Source organism: Haematobia irritans, chromosome 1 (genome assembly GCF_050003625.1).
Source record: "Haematobia irritans isolate KBUSLIRL chromosome 1, ASM5000362v1, whole genome shotgun sequence".
Lineage (NCBI taxonomy): Eukaryota > Metazoa > Arthropoda > Insecta > Diptera > Muscidae > Haematobia > Haematobia irritans.
Genome location: NC_134397.1, coordinates 101931554 through 101943208, shown reverse-complemented (window position 1 = coordinate 101943208; position 11655 = coordinate 101931554). Strand labels below are relative to the sequence as shown.

General features: G+C 30.7%; 1 long non-coding RNA gene across 1 annotated transcript; it reads right to left on the bottom strand.

The window, feature by feature from the left end:
* Window positions 1-955: 955 nt before the first annotated feature.
* On the bottom strand, window positions 956-2434 carry LOC142240722 (uncharacterized). The gene is made up of 4 exons (XR_012723362.1): window positions 2200-2434; window positions 1489-1562; window positions 1329-1421; window positions 956-1258 (listed from the first exon to the last, which is right to left on the bottom strand). It is a non-coding gene; the product is annotated as an uncharacterized LOC142240722 (long non-coding RNA).
* Window positions 2435-11655: the final 9221 nt, after the last annotated feature.

The following is an 11655-nucleotide window of genomic DNA, read 5'->3' as shown; positions in this document are numbered from 1 at the left end:
ACACAATTTTCGGCACACCTATTTGTGGTCCTAGAATACCTCTAGATTTCTAATTTTAGACAAATCGGATAAAAATTACGGTTTCTAGAAGCCCAAGAAGTAAAATCGGGAGATCGGTCTATATGGGGCTATACTAAAACATGGACCGATACACACTATTTTCGGCACACCTATTTGTGGTCCTAGAATACCTCTAGATTTCCAATTGTAGGCAAATCGAATAAAAACTACGGTTTCTAGAAGTCCAAGACCACAAATCGGGGGATCGGTTTATATGGGAGATATATCAAAACTTGGACCGATATAGCCTATCTTCGAACTTGGCATGCGTGCAAAAAAAAAAGACGAATATGTGCCCAATTTCAGGACGATAGCACCATTATTGAAGACTGTAGCGTGATTAAAACAGGCAGACAGACGGACATGCTTATATCGTCTTACAATTTCTCCCTGATCAAGAATATATATACTTTGCTAGTCGGAAATCGATATTTCGATGTTACAAACGGAATGACAAACTTATTATACCCGCATAACCATTCTATGGTGGTGGGTATAAAAAAAAACTTGACAAATAAAAACCCTCATACTACACCGGAAAAAAAGTTTACTATGGTTTACGAAAAATGAACTAACCCATAGTAAGAATGACCATGATTTGGCGCCAAAGATTTTTTTCATCTAGATAAGTTCATGATTTTCTTATAAATAAGTTTATGTATTGCATCGTATTTTAGTTCATTCTTACTACGCTGAGGGAAGAATGTACTTACACTCATTCAAAATATTCCTGCTATCCGGAAAAATGAACAAGTTTTTGGGAATCCTATATTTAGAAATTGGTTTCAAATAAAATATTTATCAGTATAATTTTCAAAGAAGTAAATAAATTGAGGAATTAAAGGTACAACAAGCCTGTATACAACTAAGAAATTTTTCGTACAATATAAGACAATTTTTCATAACTACCAGTATTTTATTTCAAAAAATTATTATTATATTACATAAAACTATGGCTTATGATATACAATAAAAGAAATGTTTTTATTTGTACGCTGTATGTTGTTACTTTTCGGTAGTTAGTAATTGCTTCTTCAAAAGAGTAATATTCTATGTTAGTAGAATGAAACTAATTAATATCAATTTCCATTTTCTATCCATATGAAAGATATATGCCATAAGTTGCTATTTTCATTTCATTTTTGTCCAATTTCACCGATTTCGCTAGTTTTTTTGTGTGGATTTGCGTCATAAGCCTCTGAAGTTAAAAAGGTATATGAAATATAAAAATATTATCAAATTCTATGGTATTTTGATCTTTAACTTACAAGAGAATTTTCTTAGAGCCAATAGGGATATCAGCTTAGTTAGCATTAAACAGTAAGAAGATTCCAAAAAATACCATTAGATTTGCTGTCATCCTGCAAATGAAAATTATTTTTAATAAATAGAAATTTTGGCTTTATTACAAATGGACGAAAAACTTACCACATTGAAAAAAATCATCCAATTACTACATTAGTGGAATCATATCCATGCACAAATGGGACATTTTTGAAATCCTTCTCAGAATATAAATGAAATAAAAATATTATAAAATTAGATATAATTTCCACTTGTCAATATAGCATTTAGTATTTATGGTGGATATTAAGTTCGAGTTTAGTGGCTAAAATCCCAATTTTTCATGATTAGTTTTCTTTAGAAATACATGGGAACAAAATTGAACCGTTTTTGTGTTCATTTAAAATCTATATCAAATTTTTAGTAATTTGAGGTTGCTGAATCCAAATTTACACTTGTGTTTTTAAGAGCTCGACTTTTTGAGATATACGGTTATGTTCAAAATTAAGGCACTTCCGCTATATATATTGGAATAACTTGAAAACAATTCATCATATTAAATTAAAAAACAGCGTTCTACATAAGCTTAAAAACGATTTTCTGTTCTTAATCGTGTAATCCATTTAAAGAATATAAACTTTATAAAAAACTTGTTTCGAGCTATTCTCCATTAAGTTATATTTAAATTTGCATCGAAGGCGTATAATTTTATACTTTTCTTACTGATTTATTTCTGATTTTAGCACCTAAACTCGAACTTAGTACACACCTTAAGGACTCGCTATAACATAAAAATATAGACTCAAAAATTGTACTGTGATCCAGATGTGGAGTAAATATAGATCATTTTATTACCACTCATTATGAATATTTTTATGTAAACCAATTTAAAACCGCACTAATTTTAAATTATTAATAGAAATATACAGTTTCTTAATATGTGATTTATTTTAGAGTTATTTATTTTTTATCAATATAAAGTGTTTTTGTTTTCTCTAACATCACACCATTCACTTATCAGTTTCTAAAATGTTACGAAATAAATGTATTTTTATTAATAAACACAAATACCGCACGCAAGCGCACCACGTGTGCGCTTCATAAATGCATCAACAGAACTGAATGCACCAATAAAACTCAAAGACACAAATAGTCATAAAGGACACATATGTAAAGAAAAACAACTCCACACCAGGGATGGAAAATACAATTTTTAAGAAAGTACAAAAAAGGTATTTTTTTGAGCGAAAAGGTACTTTTTACTAAATTTCAACAAAAATTTCAATGGAAGATTATTGTCAAGAGCTCCTTTAGACTGAATGTTAAAGAAAATAAAATGTTGACAAAACTTTCTATAGAAATAAAATTTTGACAAAATTTTCTATATAAATAAAATTTGGCAAAATTTTCTATGTAAATAAAATGTTGACAAAATATTCTGTAGAAATTAAATTTTGCAAAAAATTTGTATAGAAACAAAATTTTGCAAAAAATTTTTATAGAAATAAAACTTTGCAAAAATTTTTCTATAGAAATAAAATTTTGCAAAAATTTCCTATTGAAATAAAACTTTTACAAAATTTTCAATTGAAATAAAATTTTGACAAAATTTTCTATAGAAAATCAATTTTGCAAAAATTTTATACAGAAATAAAATTTTGACAAAATTTTTTTCCGAAATAAAAAATCGATAATATAGGATCGCATGCGTTTTATTGAATTTTCGAAAACATTCTTGAAATTCAATAAAATCGTGTTTTTGACTATGGCTTTTACAAAATCGAGATTTTTTTCCCGCATGAACTTGTCTGTTTTGCCATATATGTAAAAGACTATTAGCAAATAAGATTGATAAAGACTTTTTCAAAATATTAAAATATTTTGTCAAAGATATTGTACCATAAATCTGATATCGACTCAAAAATGTCTACACCAAAGGTACTATATCATTCGCGGGAGTACTACGGTACTGACCGGGGTGAAAAAGTATTGAAAAAAGTACTATAGTACTGCATTTTCCATCCCTGCTCCACACACACATGATCCCTTTCTGATCTCGCTATTGCAACAAAACAACTATCACCACAAAAGATACCAACAACACACATTCCATAACATAACATCATCGCAATAACAAACACAAACAAAAAAAAAGATGATGCAATAATTTCATAATTTCTTCTCACTTCAATTTCCAGTATCACGTTTATTGATTAGTTGGTATTCTATCTATAGGATAAGGTGAAATGTATTCAAAATTTACGAGGAATCCATAAAAAATTATATACACCCATCAAGGATTAAATTAACTACTTTTTATTCTACTTTATCTAAAATTTTCAATGTGAGGAAATATACTCCAACTTATAGTAAAAACCGAAATAAGCTGTAGGAAGCCGCCATACGAATCGGTACTGTGGTTAAGTTAATTTTTACTACAAAAATTTTTTTCCATACAAAAATTTTTCTTAGTAAATTGTCCACATTTCGTAGTAAGATTTTTATATTGCCTATGTCTTTTTATAATACAATCAACGATGCATTAACTATTGTATTGGAAATTTATTTAAGGAAAAATCCGTCCCATTTCGTAGTTAGTGAACTAAAAAACATTTACTGAATTTTTATAAGTTTTCCTTTAGCTAAGTTAAGCTTCGCAGTGGTTACGAAAAATGAACTATATTACAGTAAATTTTTTGAACTATGTGGAAGTTAAACTGGTCCTAAAATTAACAAGACACCTTTTTTTCTGTGTATTGGGTTTAATTTAATTTATTATTATTTTGTTTTCATAAAAATTATTAGAATAAAAGCAAATATATCATAAAAGGTAGAAATAACAGAAACAATGTTAAATAAATAAAAACTATATAACCAAAAAAAATCAGTCTTTATTTATTTTAAAGAAAACTTATTTTGCCACATACAATTCGTATTCTTAGATACATAATTAATTCTCTACCATCGGGTGTTGTTAAAAAAATTTTGAAAGTTTTTGCATTCCTCATTAAAATTTATTCTTACTAATAGTTCAGCCTTTATTCGGTCATTTATATCCTATCTTTGATATCTAAATTATTTAGAACACTAACATTTTTTCACAAAAGACATTGCTTATTGGGATAGAAAACGCAAATGAGATACATGCCTAAAGATAACTATATTTTTACTTAAATTATAATGGCACAGAACAATATTTTACTACCAAATACATTTTAATAAATGTACTCTAATTACTATTAAGATATGTATATGATAAAAATACATTTTCTTTCATGGTGGGCTTACAAATTAGGTATGATATTGCCGTAAAACCTAGTTTGGATTATTCAAATTTGCAATAATTGCATATTTTAATTTGTGCAAATATGTTAATTGAAAGCAAAAAACGCTCTTATGAGATACCTGAAGTTCGATAGTGGCAACATGGTTTTCTTACAGCCTATTTCTGAAATCCGAATTCTGCTGTTCGTTCGCATACAAAACGAAAATCTGCTGATTTCGGTTTCTCTAAGCTCTATCTAAACGGCAAGTGAGACGAAAATCAATGCGAACGAAAACGTAACGTTACCACTAAAATTGGGTTTCTCTAACTCCATTATCACAATGGACTGAATAGTCTAAGTGAGCCTGAATCTTAATCGGACTGCCACTTTAACCTAACTCCATTCGTTCGCATTTTGTCGAACAGAAATGTCAAATCCACTCACTTTGTAAAAACCTTTCGTTTTGTGGAAAAAGGCATTCATAAATAGAGAAAAACTTAATAATTGATAAATTGATTAACGCTTTTTGGTGCAAATATATGATAAAAGTGGTTTATATCGATCTATTTCTCTTTATAACCGTTTAAAGAAAATTCTAAGTCGAACAAACGCATACATTTGGAATGAAACACTCATTAAAAGGAAACCCGAAACCTAATTATTGCAGATATATAGAAATACAAATACATATCACTCTCTCTACGAGGGCTAATTTCTTAAAAAAAAAAAAAAACAAGTATATACGGCCAGGCCGAAGCTTATGTACCCTCCATCATGGATTGCGTAGAAACTTCATCTAACCATTGCCATCCACAATCGAATTACTTAAGTTGCGGTAACGCTTGCCGATGGCAAGGTATCTTAAAACCTCCTAACACCATCTTCTAAATTGTATGTAAGTCCATACGTGGTATATATTAAATCAAAAAATATCGATCCAATACGTATATAATTTTGACACAATTTTCTACAGAAATAACATTTTAACAAAATTTTCTAAAGAAATAAAATTTTCACAAAATTTTCTATAGAAATAAAAATTTTCACAAAATTTTCTATAGAAAGAAAATTTTGAAAAAAATTTCTATAGAAAGAAAATTTTGAAAAAAATTTCTACAAAAAAAAAATTTAACAAAATTTTCTATAGAAATAAAATTTTGACAAAATTTTCTATAGAAATAAAATCTTGGTAGATTATTTTTGGCTCGAGTGGAAACCATGATTATGAACCGAATAAAATTTGAACAAAATTTTCTATAGAAATAAAATTTTGACAAAATTTATTATAGAAATAAAATTTTGACAATGATGAAAATTTTATTATGAACCGAATAAAATTTTAACAAAATTTTCTCTAGAAATAAAATTTTGACAAAATTTTCTATAGAAATAAAATTTTGACAAAATTTTCTATAGAAGTAAAATTTTGGTAGATTATTTTTGGCTCTAGTGGCAACCATGATTATGAACCGATATGGACCAATTTTTGTGTGATTGGACCAATTTTGGTATGGTTGTTAGCGACCATATACTAACACCACGTGCCTAATTTGAACCGGATCGGATGAATTTTGCTCCTCCAAGAGGCTCCGGAGGTCAAACCTGGAGAATGTTTTATATAGGGGCTATATATAATTATGGACCGATATGGACAAATTCTGGCACGGTTGTTAAAGATCATATACTAACACCATGTTCCAAATTACAACCGGATTGGATGAAATTTGCTTCTCTTGGAGACTTCGCAAACCAAATCTGGGGATCGGTTTATATGGGGGCTATATATAATTATGGACCGATGTGGACCAATACCATATACCAATATCATGTACCAAATTTCAGGCGGATCGGATGAAATTTGCTTCTCTTTGAGGCTCCGCAACCCAAATCTGGGGATCGGTTTATATGGGCGCCATATATAATTATGGACCGATGTGAACCAATTTTTGCATGGTTGTTAGAGACCATATACCAACACTATGTACCAAATTTCAGCCGGATCGGATGAAATTTACTTCTCTTTTAGGCTCCCCAAGCCAAATCTGAGGGTCCCTTTATATGGGGGCTATACGTAAAAGTGGACCGATATGGCCCATTTTCAATACCATCCGACCTACATCGATAACAACTACTTGTGCCAAGTTTCAAGTCGATAGCTTGTTTCGTTCGGAAGTTAGCGTGATTTCAACAGACGGACGGACGGACGGACATGCTTAGATCGACTCAGAATTTCACTACAACCCAGAATATATATACTTTATGCGGTCTTAGAGCAATATTTCGATGTGTTACAAACGGAATGACAAAGTTAATATACCCCCATCCTATGATGGAGGGTATAAAAATATTGAGCTAAACCAAATATCAACAATGAGAAAAATTTTCGAAATAAACGGCGATGCCAGATTGAATTTTATCGAAAATAACTTTTAAAATGTATGGGCCTTTTTCAAGTAATTGAAATAATTGAGATCTGGTAATATTAGCATTTGACAGTAACAAAGATAATTGAGAAGAAGATGCAGTCTTGTCATAGCAAAACTGAAGCACCAGAGGACTCTGTCAACAAAATATCATAAAGTTTGCGTCGACGTGTCTCTCAAATGTGCTGCCGTTTGCGTCGGAAAATATCATAACATTTGTGTTTTTCATAAATTTCTGAATAAAAACCCACAAAAGTAATACCAAAACGATTGTAGAAAATTAAAATAAAACGTATGTGTATTTTAAAGCGAATATTCAATATGGTTTTATGTGAATATTGCCGTTTTAAATTTATTCCTGGGCAGAGCTGCTTTGGAAAAAATTGACAAATAAAACAATTTTTTTCTCATAGCACCTTGACATTTGTTTTCTCTTTATAAGAGCACAATGCTTAATCTTGGTATACTCAATTATCTTTGACAGTAACGTAAGCCATGCGAACGAACGAAAGGAAGTTAGAGAAACCCAAATCTATACGAAAATGAGTGACTGCCGTTCGTTCGTAATTGCTTTCGTTCGGATATCAGAAATAGGCTGTAAATTTCATTTTTGTTGTACCCGCCTTTCTTAGTTTGAACCCAAGTAGAGAGCAGTATATCTGATATATAAACTAATGAGCTGAATTATGTAATGGTAAAAAAGTTCTTTCTTTTTGATTTAAAAATATGAAAAATATCCGAAAATAATAAAAATATGTATTTTCCATTTATATTTTTTCTATTTCCAGAAATTGCAAGTATCATCAATATAATACCAAATATTACATTGCTTTGCTTTAGTTTTATCTTGGATTGGTTCAAATTTTAATAGACGATTTCAGTGGAAATCTTGGAAAAGAATTGTTACAAACATTACATTACCGAGCTCCTCAATATACCTTTTCATGCTAAAAGACTACAACTGCAAAAGAAGATTATAAATCTGAAACCTAGAACTAAGAATTGAACGTGATATTCTATGCAGATAATTTTTAACAAAATTAACTTTTAATTGAACAATTATTCTGTTTACTTTCAGAAAAACTAATTTTGCTTACATGCTGTTGATTTATTGGAAATCTCGGCGCATATACATATTAGAAGGAACATGCTAACATCGTTAATATGATAAGGAAGATAATGATTTATATAGTTTATTTTTTAACCCTTTAGTTGTTATTTATCATAATTGTACTCGAATGTCTAAGTTATGTTATACCTCATTCACATTACACTTCCAAAATGCACTTTAACTAGATTTCAACTGTCATTTGCCTTGTAAAAAGGGGATTTCAAATCCACTTTTACTCGATGCGAATGAGCTATTAGAATAAAACACAAATAAAAAAACCAAAGAATTTCAGGAAAATAAAATATTGAAGATTTTTTTTATAAGAAACGCATATTCTCTTTTATTTCAAATAAAACAAACTAAAATTTTGGGGGCGCAATATATACATTTTTTGATTGAAAAAAAAAAAAAAAATTAAAATCTGTTTGAATTTTATGTCAAAAACCAATCTACTTAATGATCCAATCACACAATTAATTGATTCCGAGACAAAATTCAATGTACACACAAATTTATTTTTTTAATTTCAATGACGAAAATCGTGGATTCAATCATTTTTTTAATTGAATTGAATCACCCATTGTCATTGAAAACCAACACCATTTTCAATTAAAAATTTAATTGTCTTTTGTCACGGAATCAATTAATTGTGTGATTGAATCAATTAAAAACGTGATTGATTTTAACATAAAATTCAATCACAGTCTTAATTGAATCAATTAAAATTTTAATTAATTTCACGATAAAAATCAATCAACTATTTCATTGATTCAATTAAATAATTAATTGAAATTGGCTATAAATCTTTTTTAGTTTTATTTGAAAAAAAACCGTTTCTTATAAAAAATCTTCAATATTTTATTTCTCTGAATTTGATATAGACGAAAGAATTTGGTTTTTGTTATTGTGTGTTTTGTTCTAACATAACTTAGACATACAATTATGATCAATATCAACTAAAGGGTTAAAAAATAAACTATATAAATCATTATCTTCCTTATCATATTAACGTTGTCAGCATGTTCCTCTTAATATGTAGATGCCTAGATTTCCAATAAATCAGCAGCCTGTAAGCTAAATTAATTTTTTTGAAAGTATACAGAATAATTAGAACTTAATTTTGTACAACTAAAAGTTAATTTAGTTAAACATTACCTGCATAGAATATCAAGTTCAATTCTTAGTTCCAGGTTGCAGACTTATAATCTTTTGCAGTTGTAGTCTTTTAGCATAAAGGGTGATACGGTCAAAATTTGGTCAATATAAACTTGACGTATTTCTTTCAATTTTGCATTTAAAAAAACCTGAACACCCCTCATTTTGAAGGTGTGTGTGTAGAATGTTGCTCCTATTTTGTTTTTGGAATTCACTCTTCAGTTGTCAAAATGCCGTCCAAGCAAGAAGAGCAGCGTATCAAAATTTTGCTCGCGCATCGCGAAAATCCGAGCTACTCGCACGCAAAGCTGGCAAAATCGCTAAAAGTTGCCAAACCAACCGTTACAAATGTAATTAAAGTGTTTGGGGAACATTTGTCGACAGCCAGGAAGTCTGGATCGGGGGAAATCGAAAACCGGAAGCCGCTGAGACGACAAAGAGGGTTGCCGTTAGTTTCAAGCGAAACCCTAACCTCTCTCTCCGAGATGCCGCAAATAAGCTGGGTGTATCGTTTACAACCGTGCATCGAGCCAAAAAACGAGCCGGACTATCGACTTACAAGAAGGTAGTGACTCCAAATCACGATGATAAACAAAATACGACGGCCAAAGCGCGATCCCGGAGGATGTACACGACGATGCTGACGAAGTTTGACTGCGTGGTAATGGACGACGAAACCTACGTCAAAGCCGACTACAAGCAGCTTCCGGGACAGGAGTTTTATACGGCAAAAGGAAGGGGAAAGGTAGCAGATATTTTCAAGCACATAAAACTGTCAAAGTTCGCAAAGAAATATCTGGTTTGGCAAGCCATCTGTACCTGTGGCTTGAAAAGCAGCATTTTCATAGCTTCCGGGACTGTCAACCAAGAAATTTACGTGAAAGAGTGTTTGAATAAACGTCTGCTGCCTTTCCTGAAGAAACACGGTTGTTCCGTACTGTTTTGGCCGGATTTGGCATCTTGCCATTACGGTAAAAAGGCCATGGAGTGGTACGCCGCCAACAACGTGCAGGTGGTTCCCAAGGACAAGAACCCTCCCAACATGCCAGAGCTCCGCCCAATTGAGAAATACTGGGCTATTGTCAAGCGGAACCTAAAGAAGACCAAAAAACCTTCTAAGGACGAGCAGCAGTTCAAGGCAAACTGGCTTTCTGCGGCGAAGAAGGTGGACAAGGTGGCTGTAAAAAATCTGATGGCAGGTGTCAAGCGTGAGGCCCGGCAATTCGGATTTGGAAAAGCGAAAGCCTAACTGAATATTTTTCCTGAATTTTATAATAATTGAACTTGAAAAAGAAATTTAATTTGATTTTTTAAATAAACGATTTCACCGATTTACACGCGTTTTCCCTTGACTAAATTTTGACCGTATCACCCTTTAAAAAAGGTGTATTAAGGAGATCGGTAATTTAATATTAGTAACAATTCCTTTCCAAAATTTCGTTAATTGAAATCGTCTATTAAAATTTGAACCAATCAAAGACCAAAGTAATGGTAAAGCAATGAAATATTTGGTATTATATTGATGATACTGTGCAAATTCTGGAAATAGAAAAAATATAAATGGCAAATACATATTTTTACTATTTTCGGATATTTTTCATATTTTTAAATACAAAAGAAAGAACTTTACCATTATATAATTCAGCTCATTAGTTTATATATCAGATATACTGCTCTCTACTTGGGTTCAAACTGAAAAAGCCAGGTAAAACAAAAATGCAGTTAAATGCCAACGCTACGTCTCAACTTCAAGGTGAATCTTCCAACAAACCCATACCGTTCTTGGTATTAAGAAAACTAGGAGTGGAAAAATTTATAATTTTAAAAGATCAATACGGTACCCAACTTTTGATTGCAGACATATTCTTATATTCTTATATATTTGATAAAATGATGGAGTTGATGGGATTGATTGGTCAATTGCACGAAATAAAATTGGTCAATAAAAGAAATTAATAAAAATATATTATTTTAGTCTGTTTAATTTAAATAGGCTTCAATGGAAAACGGTATTCTCATTTCACAATTACTTACCTTCAACAAACGTAGATTGTTTTCCATTTTTACAATACCACAAAACACAAACACAGGTAATTTCAAATGCGTTCTGTCATATATTTTTTTCAAACCTTTACCACGTGGCCGTTTGTTATTGCACACTTTTTTAATTTCAACCCTTTACTATGATTTGTTGTTGCGTTCAAAATATTGATGCACACATTTTGAATGCAGCAGTCATAATGTCGCCAATCATGTTTTTCAATTTACGCGAAAAACAAAAACCCAACCGTTCGTTACGAGTTACTTCCACAATTTACGAGTTACTTCCACAATTTCAATCACGTTTGTAATTGAA